This window comes from Brachycentrus maculatus, unplaced genomic scaffold (genome assembly GCF_059751285.1).
Source record: "Brachycentrus maculatus isolate JH-2025_06_01 unplaced genomic scaffold, ASM5975128v1 h1tg000138l, whole genome shotgun sequence".
Taxonomy (NCBI): Eukaryota; Metazoa; Arthropoda; class Insecta; order Trichoptera; family Brachycentridae; genus Brachycentrus; species Brachycentrus maculatus.
Genome location: NW_028280891.1, coordinates 1,503,333 through 1,527,067, shown reverse-complemented (window position 1 = coordinate 1,527,067; position 23,735 = coordinate 1,503,333). Strand labels below are relative to the sequence as shown.

General features: G+C 30.1%; 1 protein-coding gene across 4 annotated transcripts in view; it reads left to right on the top strand.

Moving 5' to 3' along the window:
• The window catches only part of LOC148309167 (uncharacterized), a 308,399-nt gene that overhangs the window by 272,245 nt on the left and 12,419 nt on the right, over window positions 1-23,735 (top strand). For all 4 annotated transcript variants that reach the window (XM_088260563.1, XM_088260565.1, XM_088260562.1 and 1 more), the window contains exon 4: window positions 9,665-9,724. The gene's annotated coding sequence lies outside the window, so the exon portion shown is untranslated. The remainder of the gene's footprint in view (window positions 1-9,664; window positions 9,725-23,735) is intronic.

The following is a 23,735-nucleotide window of genomic DNA, read 5'->3' as shown; positions in this document are numbered from 1 at the left end:
ATGTTTTGCAGTAGTATTAGATACTATTGACATGAAAATCATTACAACAGGGTGCCAAAATAATTACACACCACTATCAGAGCACTATCCACATACTTACACCATTTAAAAAAAAATCACATACGTTATTAGTTTGTCCGAAAACCATGCATTAAGAGGTCTGCTAAAAGGAGGTTAAAAATCTGAGGTTCAAGGAGAGTAGGTGGACACAATTCTCGCATATTATTTAATGAACTCAACCAAACAAAGGACTTTGTGGAAAATTTATTTCATTTTTACTTACAGGAATGTTTTTTAGGTTCTTCCAAATGTGAAAGATTTCCATATTTTTTAGTTTTGACCATTTATTATTAATACTAAATATTTTGAACCCACGTATTTATGATTGTGTTAAAACTTAGCCCTACAGGAAAATCAAAAGAATCATTTCAATATACCTACTCGTGAAAATATAAAACGATTAATAAAACATTACGATATAAACTATATGGCGATATATTTAAATTTATGACATTATTATCTATTGATCATAAAGTTTAATTTATAGATTGAGACTGTGTTTATTCAGTAGACCTTCATATTATGAGTGTGTATATTTGACGATGGGAATTGATAGCATAATAAATTTGTATTGAACTGTCATATTTATAAAATATGTAATGCATACTTTATACTGTTAAATATATTTTTTTCTTCTCTGTCCTCCACTGCTGGATATAGGCCTCTCGTCTTTCTTTCCATTTTCTCCGGTCGGTTGCTGCTTGCAGCCAGTTTCTTTCCCCTACGGCGACTATGTCGTCGGACCATCTCTTTTGGGGTATTTCAACGTCTATTTTATACTTCCAAGGTCTCCATCTTAAAAAATTTGGGACCCATCTTGTGGGGTCCTGTCTTGTAATATGTCCTGCCCATTGCCACTTGAATCTTGCCACGCGATCCATGATCTCCTTTATTTTGGATCTGTTTCTAGTATCTTCAGTTAAATATATAAAAACAAAAAAAAATAAGAGCACTTCTTTGTAAAAAAATAGTATCTAGCTTCAATTAATAACAAAAGTACGTCGGTTATTTGTTTTTTTTTTTCCAAAATATCTAGAAAAAATCACTAATCCCGTATGATTTTTTTTTAAATCCCCCCAAATTTCATTGCCATTTTTATTGCTGGACAAACGAGTGGCAAGTGCAACGAATTATCATATGTGATTATTATGTGTGAACAGACTGGGTTGGATTTGCTTCCATTGAATGGATGTGCATATTGTCACGCGCCTATAGTAGAGTTTGCGTTACTTGACATTCTAATCCGGTAGTCTACTCCGCGTCGGCGTCGGTAGCTAGCACTAGTGGGACGTGCTAAGAGGTGACAGGACCTCGAGGAATTCTCGACACTTCATCAATTCATATTTAATCAGCATGACATCGAAAAAAAACTAAATTTAATATTTTGTGTTATTTAAAAAAAAATACATACATATTTAAGTTTTACTTGATACATACAACTATTTCCTTAAAGTTTATCGTAACACGTGTTTCAATGCATTCCGCATCACATTACTAAGTAAAACTTATATTAAAAATGTAAAGATTTTACCACAATTTTAACTGCCGAATTCATTAATAAAATCGTATTTTTCATGTTTTACATTTCATAATAGTTCTTGCAAATCGCCTAAATGGAATTCGTTGAAGTTGAATTGGTGAAATATGTTGAGGTATAGATGTAGCCTACGAATTTTTTAACAAAAATATAAATAGTGTTTTTACTTAATGATGTTAATCAATAAATACGTTTCCAAATTTTTTAAAATATGATTTTCATTAATTGGTGGAATGGTATTTTTTTGTCATAAAGTGATCAATGAAATCAACTCAGAAAATGTACTCAGACATCTATGTTTCCATCTCAATAAATGTCTTCATCTAAGTACCTTGAACAATAAAATCTTGATATACATAACTCTTATGTGAAGCATATCCAGCATTTGTGAACAACGATTTGAAAGATATTTGATTAATTTAATAAATTTATATTTCATATAATTGCTGTTAAATACTTAAAATATGCAAATTAATTAAAAAAATATATATAAAATTTTGTTGAATATAATCAATCGATCATTTTCCTTTATTTCATTCAGTGATATGAAAATGTATATTGATACGGCTACTAGTTTTGATATTCACTTTAAGTATAGCTATACCGCTATGCCTACCTTTGTACTAAGTCCAATATTGACTTTAAATTCAAAGTACGCTTCTGAGTGCGTATCGTGTCCATGTCTGAGCTTTGTTTATTTTTCTATTGAGTATATTTGCTCTAAATAACAAGCAACTTATCGTTTTTTCATAACTCAGTAATGATTTATTCTACGTATATAAATCGCATACATATACATTACATCATATTAAATGATGCGTGATACAAAGTGACTACGCCATTAAAAATAAAATAAAATATAAAATCTAATTTACATTTGAAGCACTAACTTTGTGATTTTCCATTTCAAAATTCAAATGTAACTTTGTTATAAAATCACTTTAGATATTATAGTGATTTTCAAACAAAGTTACATTTTAATTATAAAATATAAAATCAATTACACAAATACTATAAAGTATTAAAACTAAACATTCTTATTTTGTATTAATAAAACATTTTATCCAAATTCCCTCGCAATTAAAACATTAAAAATGATTTCTGTCTTCTATAAACTAATCTCCCATATAGTTTCCGATATTCTCTTTTTATATACTAATATTTTATAAGTATTTAACAAATTAATGAAAAAATATTGAACTCCCTTTAACAGTCTTGTACTTTTTTCTTCTAGTATGTTATAATATATTTTGTCTACTTGTCTATTGTGTTTTTGTAAAGAAAAGGTTAAATATTTGTACTCTTCAAACATTTATATGAATAATGTTAGCATGCAGTATTGTAAAATTCACAATGAAATACTACGTAATATGTGAAATATTTAATTTGTTATTTGGTCAATGATTGGTCCTTTTGTTGACTATATACACTAATCATGGGTTACTTTAAATAAATAACGATGATGAAATCGAATGAGAATCTAATGATATACAAGTATATTATAAGTACGTAAATTTATGTGAGCAAACTTAAAAATTATTTTTTTAACTTATCACTGCGTAGAACCCTGTATTTGCTGGATGCAGTGCTAATTGATCATTGATTATGTAAATGCAAGGTAATCAAACCTGCGTTCCAGACTTTTGTTCTAGGAGTCTTATATTTAAAGTATATTATAGACGATTTTAGCGAAGAAATACATCAGGAAACACATAACTGATGATGGATATATGTGAAACTGGTTATTGCGGGAAATGGACAAACTGAAAAAATGGAAAAAAGGGGTAAAGGGAAAAAGGGAAAAATCCTACACCTCTTCTATAGAAATCAGATCCTTAAGGTCAAAATAATTATGCGTAATATTTAAACACAACATATTTTTGCAATTTGCTGTGCGACGTGAAGAATAAGTCACATTAAATTAATGAAATAAGTTATTAGGGTACATACATGGATATATCACTTTAAAAAAGTCCTAATTCTAGATACAATTTGCATAATAGAAAAAACACTAGAAGGACCTATTTGAAATGTTTTTATTTTCAGCAGAAGGAAGAAACGAGGCGTACAAAGGTAGCTTTAAACCTTGGCACTGGGAGAATTCACAGGAGTTATAAAACCTGTGGATTTCCTGATGCCTCTGTTTAAGGCTGCTGAGTTCAACACATCATCATCAAGAAGATGGAAACAAGACGCGATCAACTATCTTTTATCTCCTGACGACACCGCAAGGATGCCTATAGTAAAAAAATTATAAAATAGTAGTTGATTTGTATTTCTAGGATATTAAAATAATAAATATGTAAACGTACAAAAATAAAGTCTTAATGTAATGTAGTCATTAAATTTCACGCGGATTTAGTTGTATAACATTAGGTGAAGGTCTGTTTCGAGGTAATAATTTTAAGTTAGTAAAAAAGTAACGCTGATTACTGATGGAAACAAAAACAAAATACATTGTTTTACTTGATGTCTAGAATTTCCATCATTGTAATTAGATTGTTCAGTTATTCTCTATTAATGCCTATTGTAATCTCTTTTTAGAAAAGTTATTAATTGAACATACTTAAATAAGTAGTAAAAAGTAAATATTTAATTAATTTTTTAAGTGACTTCAGATACTCATATTTAAGTTGTATTTTTAAAACTTTATTATAATTTAAAATAAAAATTAATTATGATCTCTAAATTTTAGATTTTTTGTATGTAAATCGTATTAAGAATAATTTTTAAAAACATCGATAAATATTTATTAAAAGTGCATCTAGAGAACTCATATTACCATAATGATTTAAAAAAAAGTTATTTAAAAGGTTTTATAAAAGTATTCATAGTTTTTTTTATATTTTCCTTAATGTCGGTTAAATATTGTTATTGTTTTTTCTTCCTTTATTTATCTCCTCTTATATATTTTATTTATTGTTATTTGAATATATTTTGTTTATTTAAGCCAAAATCACTCGCAAACGAGTGGAGACTTTAAAGAAGGCATAACGCATTTTCGTAATTTTGGCGTAATTTTTAGTGCGACTTAAGAAAATAAATTTGATATTCGCTGATCAATTTCAACAGCTGTTAAATTATTATTCATGAATAACCGCAGTTGAAGATTTTTAATTTAATTTTATAAGGCTTCACTCGTTAAGAAATATTAATAAGTCAACTGCCTGTTGATAGATTGAGGCTCCATCATCTATTATCCATCTCCGCAGAGTGTGGCTGAAGCCACTTGAGAGGTCATGAAGGGTCAGCAGAACTTAACATACTATCTATAATGCTCTAACTAGGTGCTGATTTAAATTATGAATAGGAGTAAAGTATTGTATAGAATGAAATAAAAGTGGTCGGGTGCAGCTAGTATGAAATAATTTTTAAATAAAAAAATACTACTATCTTATTTAAACTCCTTGAAAATAAACATTGGAACCTCATGCACTAGAGACAAATGTAAAAACAACTACACTGTTTAAGTGGACAAATTAATATGTAATAATTTGACAGATATTTGTAGCATGTGTATTTTATTTAGCTATGAAAGAGACATCAACTTACGGGCAAGAACAAAACCCGACTTAAAATAAAAACAACAAAAAATGGTTACATTTTTGGTAACAATTCGTTATTTTTTAGTATTTCATTAAATTAATAATATATTTTGTATGGAAGTCTACAGAAAAAAAGAAGTTTGTTACTTTTAAGGGAATTTTCAATGATAATAAAGAGAAATTTTGAATTATTTACTCTATGTTTTTGTTTGTTGAAAAAAACGCCATTTTCGTATTTGGAAATTTTTATTATTAACCTTTTTCATTCATTGCCTATATATGATTAATAAATACTAAAATTAATATTAATACAAACATATAGTTTTTCTGTCAAAAAAATAAAAATAACGAAAATTGATACTAAAATGACATATTTAATCCCATGACATAATAGAAATAAGTTTTTTGTTATGTTAAAAATAAATAGCAAATTGCTTTTTACAAGACTTCAATATCTTAAACAATATTGCTTAGTCTTCTGTGTATCTACTTCTACTAGATTATTTAGAATTTCCAACGCCTTCATAGCATAACTCGCGACACTTTAATATTTCCTGGAACTATGTTACAATGCAAAGTATTGATTATATTACGGATATATGAATGCAGAATTTCTATGGAATCATTTATGGGTTGAATTATCCATGAGAAACGATTATTCTAAGAAGCTTTTTACCTTCTGAAAATATTTCGTGTGATTATCTTGTCCTTTGCGTCGAAAATTATCGAAGCGTTTCAAAGAGACAACATTTATGCATTTAGTCCATTACTTATGTAAAATGGAGTACGTTTACTGGTACTTTAGCATAGTAATAAGAAAAGCGGAAAAGCAATATCTTCCAACTAGATTATTCTAATTCTAACTAACTAGAATTTTAACATCTCAATATAGATAAAGAAGAATTTGGAAGTCTGGGAATTTACAAGGATTATTATTTGTCATAGGATGGTTAAGTGATTACTTTACACACGTGCAAAATTCACCATTCTATCCATGATTAACAACCACACTATTTTTTTTGTTGGAACCTCTACATATATCATAATTCTCATGACACTGTAGGTGTGAGTTCACTGGAGCCATCTATGGCTGGATTGCAAAAGCTTTTATTTTGCAGAGGTTATTTTATTTGGACGCACGCACGCTTCTAACTGCATTATTTTACATACTGGAAAACACCTGAATACATGTTTTTAAATTTTTGGTAGGCTTATAATTTGACCAGTTATCCATATACCCAGATACCCAAACTTCTATTTTTCTCCATTCTTCCTTCTTTGTAAACAAGTATTTAGACACACACAATATGTTGTGAACTAAAAATCTGACCATCATGCCGCTTCTTTCCTGGGGTAGGCAGAGAGAATAGAACGCATTAATGAATACTGTCACATATCAGCTTTCTACTCCGTGTTGACTGTGCATGAATCATGCTTCGTAATGTACCTATTAGCAATGTTTACTCTGACTGCTATTTAAATCAGGTATTATAAACAGTTTTATTTAAATACTTCTGATTAAACAAATAATATGATTAATATTTTTATTGAGAGTTCGTGAAACTGATATTGATTTAAATCAATATGATTAGTAAAAGTTGTCGAGAGTATCCATTTAGCATTAGGGAAAATCAACATGAAAAATAATAGCTATTCACATTTTATAACTTGTTTGAGGTAAGCATTGTGAAAGCTACTTAGTTTAGTAACCTAGAAGTTACAAATAACGTATCGGTAACTGGACACAAATTTTAAAGAGTTATTACTAGTTATCGGTTAAACTTCCGAGTGAATGTAACAATATGGTACCTATAAATAATAAAATATTTATAGGAGTTCCCAATAAACCATCAAATGGTCGCTTCACCTTCATTATTTATTCTTGTCGCTACATGATCGGTGACGAATACACTGACGCCCATAAATATTATTACAAATTTATTTCAGTAATATAGAAAATCAATATGTTCGTGACTTTGAATGAGAATATCATTTTTTAATATCTGTATAAAATAAATAAACTTTTCGAAAAAAGTGGTGAAAACAAAGGTAATTAATTTTATAAAGTTATTATAACATGTGCCACAAAGTATCTGCGGAAAACATTTAAGAAAAGAGAATATAATTTTTTTATTTCTTTTCATTTGCATTTGAAAAACTTAATACTTTAAACATATTTTTGTAATACGGCCGCCTTTCAGAAAAGTCAAATAATATAAAGGAATGTAGACGATTAAAAAAAATATTAAAATTTGCGATGGTTGATATTTTTATTATAATTTGATCACTAAATATATATAAATACAATATCCACTTTACTCTCACTATTTGTTAATTTATATTTAATTAGTTAAAAAAAATCTTTCATCCTTTTTTCCATAAATCATACCTTAAGGTTTTTTACAAACATTTTAAATGCAATAAGTTGGATCATAAGATGTGAAAAAATGTGGTGAATAATCGCAATTTTAATATGACTGTACAGTCGCTTCTAATACATATTTGATCCCTTTTTGCATTAAATAGTGCCTCATTGGATGGTTGCGCTACTAACTTGATCACTGATTGCATGATTTCAGTTATCAGTCAGTTTTGCTCTCTTGATTCGAACACCGAGTGAAATATGTTTGATGGGATGCAGATAACATAAGTTAAGGAACGCAGGGTGAACAGAATTATTGATATATGTGGAAAAGAATAGAATAAAAGATGAATTACAGGTATATATAGCGGATAATATCAGCAATAGTTAGGATATTTGGAGTTTTATTTGCTTGTATCTATAATAAAATACAACGTAGTAAGAGAACATCAAATGAAATATTTTTTTCATATTTAATATAATAATTTCATGATAATATTAGCAATAGTTAGGACATTTAGAGTTTCATTTACTTGTATCTATATTGAAACACAATGTAGTAAGAGAACATTCAAATAAAATATTTTTCATGTGTGGTTTCTAATTTTTTGACTTGCTCTGTACTTATGGTGACTCCTTTACTTCTTCCTGCCAACAGTAACGTGAATTGATCATTTATTATTCCAGACGTGTTCCCGAGTAGTTTCTCGGTAGCTCCTGCCTACAACTACCTGCATATATATATTTATGTGCAGTGAACATGATGTACGAGTATTACTAGAACCATTTTTTAAAATAAAAGAATTATGACCAAAACAGAATATATAACAAACAAACTCATCGAATAGAATGACTATTTTTATACGTATTTTAGTGCCTTACCAAAAAATTTAAGTAATCAATTAAGATATTTGAAATTGTAACAAAGATGAAAAAATTATTTAGAAAGGAATATGGAATTTATGTGAATGTTATTTGAGTGAACGTATTTCGACTAAATTTAGCTAACTCCATACTTCAGTTCCATACAAAAGGATTGGTATCTTAAGTATTTTGAATGTCTTACAGACCCAAAGGGAAAATGAAAATTATGTGAATGACTTTGAATTTTACGTACTCCATACTTCAGTTCCATACAAAAGGATTGGTATCTTAAGTATTTTGAATGTCTTACAGACCCAAAGGGAAAATGAAAATTATGTGAATGACTTTGAATTTTACGTACCCTTCTCATAAATTACTTCATCTCTGTGAAGCATATTTGATATATCTTGATAACAATCTCTATAATCAATCCAGTATTTATGTACTTACAAAATTTCTCTTTTTTTATAACATTTATTGCTTTTTTCTCTTTTCTAAGAAATATAAAAAAACATTTTACAGTTTCGCTGTTCAGTGGATTTAACTTATATTATAACCTCCCATTAATTTGAAGTCACGAAGAAATACTTAAACAAAGGGTGGAGGGTTAATTCTCGGTAATAAACACTAAACCGTTAATTTTACAGTCTGAGTAATAATACAGGGAGAGCAAAGAAAGCATTAAACACAACCCTTGCGTCAAGTTTCAGTGCAGATCGTATCAGCTGTTGTGTGTTGGGGTTGCCTAGCTACCCTTATCTGATTTCGTAACCACATAATTACCACCCCATATAAAGGCTACAAGTACGAACTATGTGTGTAAAAAAATACCAAATTATGCATGTACTATTTCAAATAATGGAGTACAACAATCGTAAGGATGAAAAAATGGTATTTTGTTTTTTATTCAAAATAATATTACGTGTGCGTGTTTGTTGGTTAAAAATCGATTATGAATCGGTCACATGAAGAACAAATCATTACTTTTAAATGATTCTTACTTCATATTTCTCAAAAAAGGGTTTGAAGTATTTCAATGTAACCTTACGAAATGTTTTCAAACCAAAACGAAAGAAGATGGATGTCTGAGTATCCCAGGGCTTAGGATCTGGCATTTGGCTGGCTCAAGTGATCACTGTATACACGTATGTAACGTTCACCATTCTGTCTATTATTGAACATCGATATGGTTTTAATTTATTTGATATACATGCTTTACGAAATTTTTAACTGATGTTTTATTATTATATTAATGATTTATTTTAAAAATTAGAAATTAATATTTGCTATTTCCAGGTTACCCGCATAACTGGTGAGGATGACTTGGGAAGAAGGGAATGCGAGTCAGCTATAAAAGTAAGTAAGAGCTATTATATCTAAAAATATCTACATATATATATATATAAATATATATATATATATATATATATATATATATATATATATATATATATATATATATATATATATATATATATATATATATATATATATATACATACATACATACATATAAATACATATAAAAATATGTATGCGTACTTAAAAAAAAAAATTAAAATAAAATTACACTTTTCTATTTTTGTATGACAGTATAAAAAAACATCTCGAAAATCGAGAAATGTCTGTATTTGCTCTATTTAATTATAGCAATATCGCCGGGACCGTAATCCAATGGGCCTAATGTTATTAAGTTATAGGTGGCAATTAGGTCTATACGACAGCTTTTTACTATCGGGTTAATGTTTTTTTCCCTATATATTAGTGTTCACTGTAATCTGGTGTATGGTGATTACAGGTCTCGTCACACTAGGTACTTGCGGTGCGTCGTGCGGCGTGGTACGGCAGATGACCGACAAACGACTATTCCACGAATTGTTTAACTTTTTATAAGTACTGTCACGATTTACATTGAGGATGAGGAAAAATAACGAAAGTAGGGGAAATTCAACATCTAGGTTGTGATGCAGTAAGCCATTTTTATTTTTTGTACCTTTTCATCGGGTATTATTAATTTCAGTTGCTATTAAAAGATTGAGTACTTCGAAATATTAGAAGTGAAAATGTGGATTTGTTGGAGTGGCAATAGTCTGCCTGGTGTTGCTCCTCAAGAGCTTGGGGGAGGGTCATAGATGAAGGGGTTGGCTTGTTAGTTAGGGCGGTATGCTCGTCAGGGTTAGAATCCTCTTGTAGGGCTATTAATTACGCTGTCGTCATCGCTCTGGGCGACAGTCTACCTTCTTTTTAGTATCACCTTAAATGACCCGCTGACAATGATAAGGACTTTGAAAGCGTTACGTATTTTTATTTTATTTATTTAATATGGTTAATTTTTTTTTAATTTCAATTCGTTTTCTAGAATTAATGCTTTTACAATCTTAAAATTAATGACGCTAATCTCTCCAATAAGAGGCTAACTTCTTGTGCTTGGAGAGGGACTTATAGTTATTATTTATTGTTTATATTTGTTTGTAATATAATTGATTTTTATTTAGTATTCAATGTTGTTTTTGGACATAAAATTACGTTTTAGCGTCAATATATGAATAATAAAACAATATTATCATCAGACTTTTAAACAGTCTGATAATATCCGTAATGGTGAAAACCGGTTACTGGTCAAAAAAATAATAAAATGTAAAAAAAAATACTTTTGTTATTTTATTATATAAAATACAGTTTCAGCAATAAATTTTAGTAAGAAACTTAAATCTAAGGAACCATGTTAATTTTTTTCTTCCAAAATGCTGATTTTAATTCGTGTAAGTCAGAGAAATCGAGATAAAATCTCTGTCGATTTGCTCTGAATATCAAATTGATAAATGTATCCAAACAACGTGATCCGCTTGCACGCATTTTGTAGGAAATGTGTAGGTACCTACTATTGTCCCGGCGAGACTATTCTCGTAAACACTCGATCATTCCACAAAAAGAAACAACAATTATTGTATATCCGGTTCGCCGCGGAAAGAGCGTGGCTAGTTCTGATGCGGGACCATTCCGACTTTTGGTTTTAAAGGTCAATAATTATCGTCCAATTTTGGAAATTGGCGTTCCCTTAGCGGTCCAGAACGTCTCGCGGTCACGCGAGGTTCGTGGCGGTACTGGCACCATCGGATAATCGGACATTTCAATAATCCGTTTTATCCGTTTCAGAGGGATATTCAAAATAGCCAAATGATCCATAGTGTTATTGTAACCTACGCTGGACAAGTGCATCCATAGTGTAAAAGGTTTAAGTGTTTTTATCGGACATTTCAATCAACCGTTTTATCCGTTTCAGAGGGATATTTAAACTAGCCAAATTCACAGTATTATTGTGATCTATGCTGCACAAATGTTCCCATACGGTAGAGTTTAAGGATATACAACGCATAATTAATTCACCGGTCGACCACAGGAGAGATCACACGTACCTTCACGGCCAATTAAAAAAAAAGTAAAATAAAAATAAAATATATTTTTTTTTAGAATATATGGTTATGGAAAAAAAAGGATTTTAACTCCTTCCCTTTCAATATCAATTTTTTTTTAAACCATATAATTATATCGAAGAATTTTTTTCAGTGCGAAAACGGTGTTTTAAGAAAAAATCAATTACGTAAAATGGATTTAGAGAAAATTAAGTTGCGACTTAACGAATATTGAGCCTTAGCCTTTGCACTCATTCGAAATTCAAAACTGTTGCACTCAGGTGTGGTGCGAGTAAAAAAGAATTGATACTTCAGTGATACATTTAAGGTTTATGTTTTTTCAGAATATAATGGAAATTAATTATGTCATATTTTTTTTATTTGAAAAAGTTGTCTTTACTAACTTTCGATCAACCTGTGCAAGGTCATTTAAATATTTGAATATTTTTGTTGAACCGTGGCGTCACCGTGAACTTATTATTTACCCGAACATTTACCCGATTTAACTATCTCTTACAAATATAATCATTAAAAAATTTAATCCCTGACGTATAGCATAGGGTGCGTAAACCCATGATACATAGGGCAGCGTAACGAATTGATATATTTACTTGATTGTGATATGGACATGTAATCAGTCCTGCGTTCCAGGATCTGGAATCTAAAGGCGGAATTTCTTTGATGGGATAGATGACGTAACTCGAGAGAATGCCATGCCATCTATGCCATGACGCTTAAGGAACAAAGAACTAACATTCTCAGTACTTAAATTTTAAGGAAATTACAAACTAACTTATGTGCGCGTTTTTATGTATGTTTTAATAGTTGACATAAGCACTTTTATGCATTCTGTTCCCTACTGTAACTGCCTTCATTTTATGGGGCAGTCCTCATGAATATTCATGGAATTTGAATAAAAACTTACGGTCAACATTTAAACTTTTTACGTCCACTTACATATTATCATTGTTATGACTATTAGGGCACAGACATTTTATGATTAATATAACTTAAGCCGTTTCGCCATCAAACCGCGCCCCACCCCGCGTTTTATCGCGTGACGTCATTTGTTTCATTTTTAATTCCAGGCTTGCATTTTAATTTGCCAGATTTACTGCCCTCAGCTATTGGGGTTTTACGACTCGGGGAGGTTGCAATAGGGGTGGTAATGGTTTACATTTATATCGCGGGTAATGATTTGTCTCGGTTTACGAGGGTAGCCATTTGCCAATTTGTTGATAGGAGTACGGTGCATATGCCGCCTATTTGTATATGTTTAGAAATTCACACACTACTTTTAAATGAGGGATATTTTTTTTAATGATTTGCAAATATCGTTTTTTACGTAGAGAAATAAGAATGCTTTGCTGGATCTTTTTTAAGAATATGTTTTCTATGAGTAGAAAATATGATATGGTTAAGTATATTATTAATAAACTTATTATAAACGGCAAAATGGCATTTAAATGTCCGCAATTCAAAATTAAAATCACCTCAGTATTCAGACAAATATACAGAAAAAAACCTTTCTAAAATTACCCTTAAATAATGTTGGTTCTCAGTCATGAATTTAAACGTAATTTAATATAAAAACGAAATGTATTCAAAAAATCAAACTGTATTTTGTATTTCTACATAGTTCCACATCATCGCAAAAACCAATATAGATATTTTATCTCAAGATGAGATAATAATATAATATAATAAAATAATATAATATAATAAAATTATATAATATAATAATTTTATTCGAGATTAGAGAAAGCCGCACTACTCTGCTTTTGAATACATAATTCTCTTTTTCTGCATTCTTGGATATCAAAATACTTATCCCCGACGATAATTCCAGCTGCTTTTCTGGTCTACCGAATATTTTATAAACTAGATCATTCTAAATATTTTTTGTCTTCCGCTTCAACACGTAATAAAAACATTATCATACTGGATCTAGATTTTTATTACAGCATAGAAAAATATACTATGTACTAACATATTCACCCACATCCTTTTTAAAAGTAGGTAATCTGAAATACGATATTGACTTTTAAAATGTATGTAGGTATATGACAACCTTTTACAGTTTTTACACCCTTGCATTGATGCAAGCTTTAAAGCTTCTAACCTGTTTAGATCCCATTATACTTATATTATATTCAACCTTAAAATGAAGCGGATTTTTCGTTGTCACATCCCTTAGCTCGCCCCATGGTGCGTTTACCCTAATAACACAGGAAGACGATAAGAAGGGGCGAGAGAATGGGGTTGATGACGTCAATAGGTTGTCAGGAAGGGGAGGGGGTGGTCTATAAATTAGGGTTGGATGTAGAATCTACCTGACGAGGTGCGGCCTCAGGACAAACCGTGCAACGTCTTACAAACTATTTATCTTAACCCATTTATTATTGCGTTTCGAACGATTTGTTTGTTACAATCCTTTGATAATTTTAATATATTTAAAGTTTTTTTCATTATTTTTTAAAACATATTTGAAAAAAATATCTTAGTTTTCAGTTTTTTATTTAAAAAAAATTGAGTATTAAAATAGTTACATGTAATATTTACAACCTTTTTTATTTCCTGAAATAATTTTCAGCTTCGGAAGTAATATTATCCATAAAATTTCTGGCTCCTGACGTGATTATGTCTTACATTGGGGTAGCCTAGGGTCTTAAGCAACTACTCTTCAAGTATAAGCAGCACGTTAAAAATTTTCATCGGATTTCATAAACATTTTTAAGAATCTTATTAAAATATCGTTATCAGGTTGCAATTACTCATCAACAATAAGCTGTACTCTAAGTTGACATATAAGCTCAAATTCATTAGACACATCATCGCTTCCCATTGCACTTCCAGAACCAACATTCAACGTTTATTTTTTTAAACCGCCTCTGCATTCTGTTCCATACTAATAATAATTGATTGTAAATATTGAACTCACAGAATCAATCATTTCTCTCATCGACTATAGTAGTCACGTAAAAACACCTGTGTAGACGACAAAATTACCTGTTATATCAATGAATATATAAAACGTATTGTTAAAACCATTTTTTACCTTTTATAAATTACTATATTATGATTGATTCGTTTTGGTTTACCACTTCATAAATTCGCTATGGTTTAAATGTATGAGTTATTATCTTTCATCGATAACAATATAATCAATCAACTTTGTATCGAAAAGATTAATTGCTTTTTGTCCAAAGGTGTGTGTTATCTTAACCTGATTATAGAATAATATTTATTTATTCCAAACCTTGACGTGAAGCGTGCGGGCCGCTATGGTTAATATGTCATAAACATAGGCGTATATACATATGAATATATATGTATATATATATATATATATATATATATATATATATATATATATATATATATATATATATATATATATATATATATATAAAATCCTTAAAAGAGGTCATACCACGTAGCCGTGCGGTGCTCTATGCACCACTTAGGTGCTGATCATGTTGTGAAGATTTCCTCCACGAATTTTTTTTTCTAAATAATTGGTGCACCGGTAAAAAAATAGTTTTTTCTTCTTCTTCTTCTTCGTTTTCCTATCCCAGCAGATTGTTCGGAATAGTATATGCCTTTTGTATGTATATATATATATGTATATATATATATATATATATATATATATATATATATATATATATATATGCATGATGGTAGTAGTAGTAGTAGTAGTAGATATATATAATTCGTATTTATTATTTTTATTATTTTCTTTTTAAAAAGATGTCGTGCTTTTATTATTTTCAAAAATACTTAAATTTCATACTTTTTCTGTGAGTGGCTCGTTATTAAATCTAGGTATCAATTTGTGGTAGAGTGGGTTCGAACCCATAAACTCTGACTTCAGCGTTATCGGATTCTATTGCGGATTTCGAATATTGGAGAAAATAGGCCTTTTATGATTTTAATGTGCGGATTCATATAAGAATTTTACTATTAATTAAAAAAGGATATATAATAAAAAAAAATACATTAGTAGTTCGATCGAAAATTTTACGTAATCCGAGGTATAATACATTTTTTTATACTCGCATTCATTGATAGTGGGTAATAACTGAAATCGTGGATAATTTTGGATTTCTTAAGTTACCGCTTTCAGAATAATTTCAGTTGGCGTGACTTGTGACCATTACCGGCGCTATGCTACCTTCCACCCCACGGACCTCCCCGCGAGCCCAACCCCTAGCGCCGGCCCACAGGCAGGGTGGAACTGGTCTAACCGAAATTATTCATAACGACATTATAACCGGGAGATTAATATTTCATAAAATATAATCATGAAGGGTAATTGTTATTTCCTTTTCAATATTGTCGTTCAAAACAGAAACATTAACTGCAAATTAAGGTCGTATAAGTTATTTTATATCTGACAATTTCTTATTTAAAAATACGCATTGCATAATTATCATTAAAACTGAAATTGCGTTCATTTCTATAAACATTAAACGCTTGATTTCAATAATTCCTAATTAATCCCCAAAATGAACGATTTAACGTTTATATAAACACATAAACACACAAACAGTCGGGTTGTGGTCCCGTGGTTAGTGTCGCGGATTCTTAAGTCAGAGTTTCTCGGTTCAAATCCACTCTACCACAATTCTAATAATGAGTCGCTTAGGCTTACAACAATAGTATAACATTTAAATATTTGTGTAAATAAGAAAAACACAAATATTTCTCTTTATAAAAAAAAATAATAAAGCATTTTAACTCCGGAATTTCAGATTTTTTAGCATATTAAGTGTTTGTAATCGATCGATATATTTATATTTATATTTATATATTTATATATATATATATATATATATATATATATATATGTATATATATATATATATATATATATATATATATATATATATATATATATATATATATATATATATATACTAACTCGAAAGTACATTAGTGTGTGTGTGTGTGTGTGTATGATATATGAGGAGGCAACAATAATAAAATTAATCTTTTCAATTAGTTCATGACAGATTTAGATAAGAAGTAATGTTGTCTATATCAATTAAAGAATCGCAAATATATACAGGTTTTGAAACGTGTATAGGTACATATTATGTCGCATAGACGTATATATAAATAAATTATCGATAAAATTAAGAAAGGTGTGTACAAATAGTTTGGACGTGTGGAACGAATGAGTGAGGAGTAAAGGGTTGAAAAATGATTAGGCGAATGTAGTTAGGGAAAAGAGAGCAGAGGAAGACCGAGGGTAATTTGATCAGGACGTCAAATACTTGAAAGCGATTGGGTCAGGAGTCGAAATAATCGGAAGGCATGTATGAGTAGATGGATGAATGTGGAAGAGGCGAAGAATGTTTGCTAGGACAGAGTAGTGTGACGTTTTATTTTCTCAGCCTACCCCCGTGTGATAGTAAGTAAGTTTATGAATAAAATAAATTAAAAAACCGTATGTAAATGATTAATAATTATTTGATCAAATATGCGTCTATGCATCGTATAATATATTTAGAGTATTGAATAAAGTGTATTAACCTCATACTACGATTATTTTTTACCACACGTTATTCAATACCAGTAATATTTTAGAAAAAATTAATCAAAAAATATCGCAGACATATAGACCGGTTATTCTAGTACGGACTTTTTTTATCATTTTAAAATATGATGTTATGTATTAAAAATGATCTTCAATTATTTTAATCAATTGGTGTGTAACTATCTATTAGATACGAAGGTGTCAACTATTCACTAGTTTTTTGATGCTTCACATTAATGGGTTACTGTAGTTTATTATTTTAATATTAAAACATCATGAAAAATCTATTATGAAAAAAAGTTGTTCCGTTGCAGTGCACCGTATATAAATGTTGCTTTAAGAATTTAAGTATCAAATTGGGTATTCAATTTATTATAATTTTTTCAATAGAGTCGATTTTATTTTAGGATGGAATGTAAAGACAAGGTATTTGCGAAGTTTATCCTATCACTGGCTGGTTTAAGAGATAATTTGTGTATCATTCACCATTTTTACCAAAGCATCACAAATTTCATAACGTATTTAAAACGGAAATCGTTTATTTCAAATCACTAATACTTATGATACGGTACTACTCTGAATTAAGGAATAAATTATAGAATTTTATAAAAAATACCCCCACAAGCTCATGAATATATTTAAAAATATTAATAACGCAAGTTGTACGCTACTCTCCATTTCATTCATAAAAAAAAACTTTTCGTAAAACACACGATGCTGGATATAATAAATTATAAAATGTATAATAAAAAAACATAAACCTTACTGGATGTAATGTAACTAAATGTATCACTAAGATTAATTTAATCCTTTTCTACTCGCACCGCAACTGAATAAGACCAGTTTTTTTTTGATTTTTAAAAATGATTTAAATTTCGAATGAGCGAAAGGTTACAAGATCAATAGCGCGCAACATAAAGAGCTTAAAAACTAAAAACACAAAACTTTTATTCTGTGGGTACATTTCTGTTTTTCTTTATTTTGTCTTCAGCTCTTTACACAACATGACGTTTGTGGAATAGTTACATTATAGACACAAGTTAATTATGTGGGAAATATAATTTTTCACGAATAAATCATTATTCACATTTTATATTAGATAATATCATTGCTTGATGCTTACCTTGGGTAGATGAGCATTATTACGATATATCGCAGTGTGTAAGTAGGTGTTCAATTCATCATGTAAATTTGTATTTTTAAATACATAAATTAGTCAGTATTTTATCTCTTTTTGAGGAGTGCCAATATGATATGAAATAATCCATTATTTTGTGTTACCTACAATGTCAGTGTTTGGATTATATCGTCTGTATGCAAGCAGAACGCACCAACTCATAAAAAAAAATTGAATATAAGTTTGTTACTAATATTTCTAGGTGGAACTGCAATTTATATAAAAAGATAACAATTATTTAGTTAAGGCGGGATAATCGATAGGTTGAAAATTTTTATTTAAACTTGGGTAACATTTAATGTAATTGCATTTTTTGCTTAAAACACCGTTTTTGTATTAAACAAAATAGTTTTTCTTCGAAAGAAATATACGGTTTTGAAAATAAAATGGTAATTGAATGATTAGGAGTTAAAAATTGTAAATAATATTTATTCAATAAAGATTTAAAAAAAATCAAATTCTGTTATGCATTCCAAGAAAAATTGTGCGTTGTCACGCACACGTTGTCACACGTTGTCAAGCCACACGTTGTCAAGCCATACGTGTTGTCACACGTGTGGCTTCTTGCCCACTGGTTGCGTAGGTACTGAATTGTGTATTTGAGAGTACACCCTTAACCAGTCTGATGATGTCGGAAATGACAAAACTCGGTCACTGGTCAATTAAAATAAAAGTGGATTAAAAAAAAAAAAACATTATGATAATCGAATTATACTGTTTGGTAAATTGTAAAATTGTTTTTTTTTTACCTTTTTCAAAAATGTAGTGCAATTCATTATTTTTTGTATCTACAGTTAGATTGATTTGTACTATAAGAAAATTGGACAGTATTATACTTAATTAGGTGGTATTTATTATCTGAATCAGGAAAGATTACTTAGTGCATTCTGTTTGTATAGTGACTATAAACAAATATTATTAAAAGATGCTGTCCTCTTTAAGTGAAGCGTGGGAAGGAAAAAAATATTTTTAGCACTTTGCGAATATTTTATCTTACGAAAGATGTTAAATTCATTTTTATTGTATTGTAGGTTTAAACGGTATTTTAGAGAAAAGACATAAATAAAATATAATTTGGTCGCGTGGGCGAGTCTCTCAACTTACGTTCGTAAATAATAGTTTAATAGATCCTCAATTACCACCTGTTGCAAATTCAAGGATTTGATTTCATTTTCTACGTGGACCTTTTTTAAATTTATTGATTGAAGTCACACATACTAAAAATGTTAAAAAATTGATAGCGAGATTTTATTAATTGGATTATTTGACTTGCGAAACATGTACAATTCAAGACTAATTATGATGAACTTTCAAGCCGAAATAAAAGACAGATTTTGAATCCACGTTTATTTTCAAGATATTTTCAAGAAGAACGACTATGAAAAAAAATAAACAAAAAAAAGTCTCATAAGTAATCCTTTTATGGATTTTTTACTCTTTGTGAACGTTTAGTAGAACTCCTGAAACCAAAGATTCCGAGAAATTCAAACAAGATTTTGAAGAAAAACATCTGTAACAAAAAAATAAAAAAACACGAAAAGACTTAAGAACATACTTAATATTACATAAAATTGTTTTGTATTACCTAATTTTGTTTAAAAAAATATTAATGGTATAAACACAGTATACAGTGTACACTAATGTGTAAAGGCAACTAACCGTAACTTAAGTTGCGGCTGTTTGGCTTAACACGGCTTAAAGCATCCTTATAACTGGCCTCTATCATATACAATCACAGATTTTGCTCTGTCTATTTCCTTTACCGAGATATTTACTATCCAAATAGCCGCAAAATCGTATTAATTTGATACATGTTTTGGCAAAAAGCATAATTTTAAGTTAACTATAAACTCATTTATGTTTTTACTGTTTTAAACTTGCGACTGTTTGCCTTTGCACATTAGTACAGTATTGTATCTGTATTACTACTCAAACACTGTTAAATATATTGAAATATATAAAATAAAATAAAAAGCAATTTATATATTAAACATATCCATTGAAAGAAACAACGCCATTTATATAAAGTACTTCATTAACACTAGAGCTGAATGAACAAGAAAAAACACAAAAGTATTACTAATTTCTCTGTCAATCCGATTTTTTTCCAAATACAAACAAGCCACAGCCCAGATTAGTTCGGATTTTCGGTTTTCCACTGTACGTATTCTACAAAATCTTTATGAGTATATCTTTATTATATGTGTATGGTGGATATTTAACACACTTTTTTCGTAAGGATGGTCAAAGTAGGGTTATGTTTCGAAGTACGATGTGAATTTCGGAAACTACGGTTATCTCCGTCTCGTCCATCAATCAATCTGGGAACGGAAAGCAAATTAAGGACGGAGAAAGGGGGAAAGGGATATCCAACTAGAAAGAGAGGCAGCAAACCGTAGGTACGGGTAAATGTGAACCGGTGACCTTTGGATGAGCCAAAAAGTTCCCGAAGCGAATCGACTGCGTAACCTTTGTAAAGGTGGAAACGCAGTATCTACCGGAATACCGGGGGAACTTCAAATGGGACATTACTCTCTGCGCCTTTTGTAATGGAGGAATGGGACCTTTACGCTTTCACTGTGTACGTAATTGACAACTTTACGTAAAATGTTCAGTGGCATAATAGTGTATCGGTGTGTTTGTAAACATAGAAAGCTGACATGCTTACATTGGAACTTATTCAAACAATTTGTTGCAAAAGTCCGTTCGAATTGCGAGTCGTACGAATATCGAAAATTTACCATGATAGGCACAAACTCTAATACATTTTAATTGAATCCATTTAAAATCATCAGATATATATTTTTTAAGTATTTATAATGAAACTTGTTCTATTTTTTAATATTATTTTGGAATATATTTATTTGTATGATTTTAAACTAGCTCTTAATAAATGTTTTAAAATCACATTCTTGTTCCTGGCTCCATCCCAACTTATCGTCTTTGTAGACTATCGGGGTCAGCTCTTCTCGTCCTCAGGTTGTAGGTCTTTCTATCGTGGGCAACGGATTTTGTTATTTTGAGGAAGATCCATGACGTTTGCCTGGTTCACACTGTTCAGGTTATCTGCATCCTATGTAAGGTACGTTTGGGTACCATCTCAATTAAAAGTCATTATTCCAACAATTTAATGCAAATTATTATCCAATTATTATTTATTATGCATTACTTTTATAAATTTGTTCTCATTTTTGAAAGCTAGCAGCCCTGATTGGATAATTCGCGTCATAAACGCAGCAAATAAGTTATGTTACGTTATGTTATTTATATATATCTCAATCAAAAGTCATTATTCCAACAATTTAATGCAAATTATTATCCAATTATTATTTATTATGCATTACTTTTATAAATTTGTTCTCATTTTTGAAAGCTAGCAGCCCTGATTGGATAATTCGCGTCATAAACGCAGCAAATAAGTTATGTTACGTTATGTTATTTATATAAAAGCTAACTATCGCACATCGCTTAATGGTGGCACTTAGCACTTCGTGCTATGGCTCTATTGTCTAGCTTCCGTGGCACGTCTACCTATCATCTACCTATCCACCCAATAGTGCCCACTGCGTATCGTTGTGCGCATCCAGCCTGAGTGTGCAACACTTTGTATGGGAGCGACAAGACTTGTGAGTTACGTGTGCGCTAAACTGCACAGCTATTATCGTCAAGTTGATGGCCTCCGAAGCTTTTTATCGTAAATCTGGCACTAGACAGACAGGGAGAGGAATGTGTTACTTTATCGCAACTGATACCGATTGCATAATATTTTAATGGCTCGTTGTAGGATCAAACCATAATACAGTGATTTATCATAATATAGTGATCTTTAGATCACATCTCCATTTGTAAAAAATATTCTAGATGCGAAAACCTGACTCCCACAGTACATACTTGATATTGTATGATTGGTTTGGATAGAAATGTTGTTGCAGTCAATTTATTTTTGAATTATTTTACATCCATTTTTAACTTAAGTTTTACTTGGTAAATACCATTATTTCTTAAAATATTTTAACACGCCTGTTTCGATGCATTCCGCATCATTTTCAAAGAACGTACAAAATTTATAAAAACGTTCAAATACGGTGTTTGAAAATGTTGCCGAACGCATCGAAACTCGTGTCACAATAGATTTTAAGAAATAAAAATGGTATTTATTGGAGTAAAACTTAAATTAAAAATTGCTGGATATTATATTACCACAAAATGACTGTTGAATCAATTAATGAGGTTTAATGTCCAGTTATTAATAGAAATCCTAGGAATAACCCACAAAGCCTCTATTTTAAGATGCTTATCTACAGGTAGGATAGTAAGGATAGGGAAAGTAGACGTGAAAAATACGTCATAAATATCCAGACCAAACGAAAATATACATTTATTGGATTCATTTTGCAATCGTTTTGAACCAGCGAGCGTTTACTTAATTACTCCACGGAGCATATTATAATCAGATATTTATTTATGTATATAAAATTTAAAAATTTGTATATGAATTGTGTATGTGTGACAAAGTATAAAAAATTCCTGTTGTACAATAGTTTTATAAAAAAGTTTTAAAAATAGTTGAATATTCACATCAGGAAGTACCAATAGTTTAATGACACCGCGTACATTAATATGTACCATATTCGGTGTGAATCTGTATTCATTGTGCGGTCAGCACATTAGGAGAGAGCTTTGACCTCTGCTTTGTTATTTTGGACCTCAGTGCGCTCCCAAATATAGGAACACCTCACATTGGTCGCATCACATTTTTTCCCTACAAAAATACCGTTTTAAATAGTTAGGTTAATTCCCGACTACATATTTTAACTTAATCAGTTTTTATTTCTTCTATATTATAATATAAATAATAAAAACCCTTATCCGCACCCCAATGGTGTATAGGGCACTGCGTCATATAAACGCAATGTTATCTTGATCGTTTACACATGAAGGAAAGGTGATCAGCCCTCCGCTTCAGGTACCAGTATACCAGGGTAATATTGAATAAATATGACAGTGAAAAAATCACTTATATTTATTTTACCCCCCTTGGGAATCGAACCCGGGACCTCCAGAACGGTAGCCGAGCGTGCTGACCATTACACTACGGAGGCGGACTAATATTACTGATCTTTTAACTATTTAAAATATTAGTTCAAACTTTCGTTTGAACCATAATTAGAAATTTAATATGATACTAAAGATAAGTTTTTGATTTTTTTATTATAATTGGTGTAAACAGTG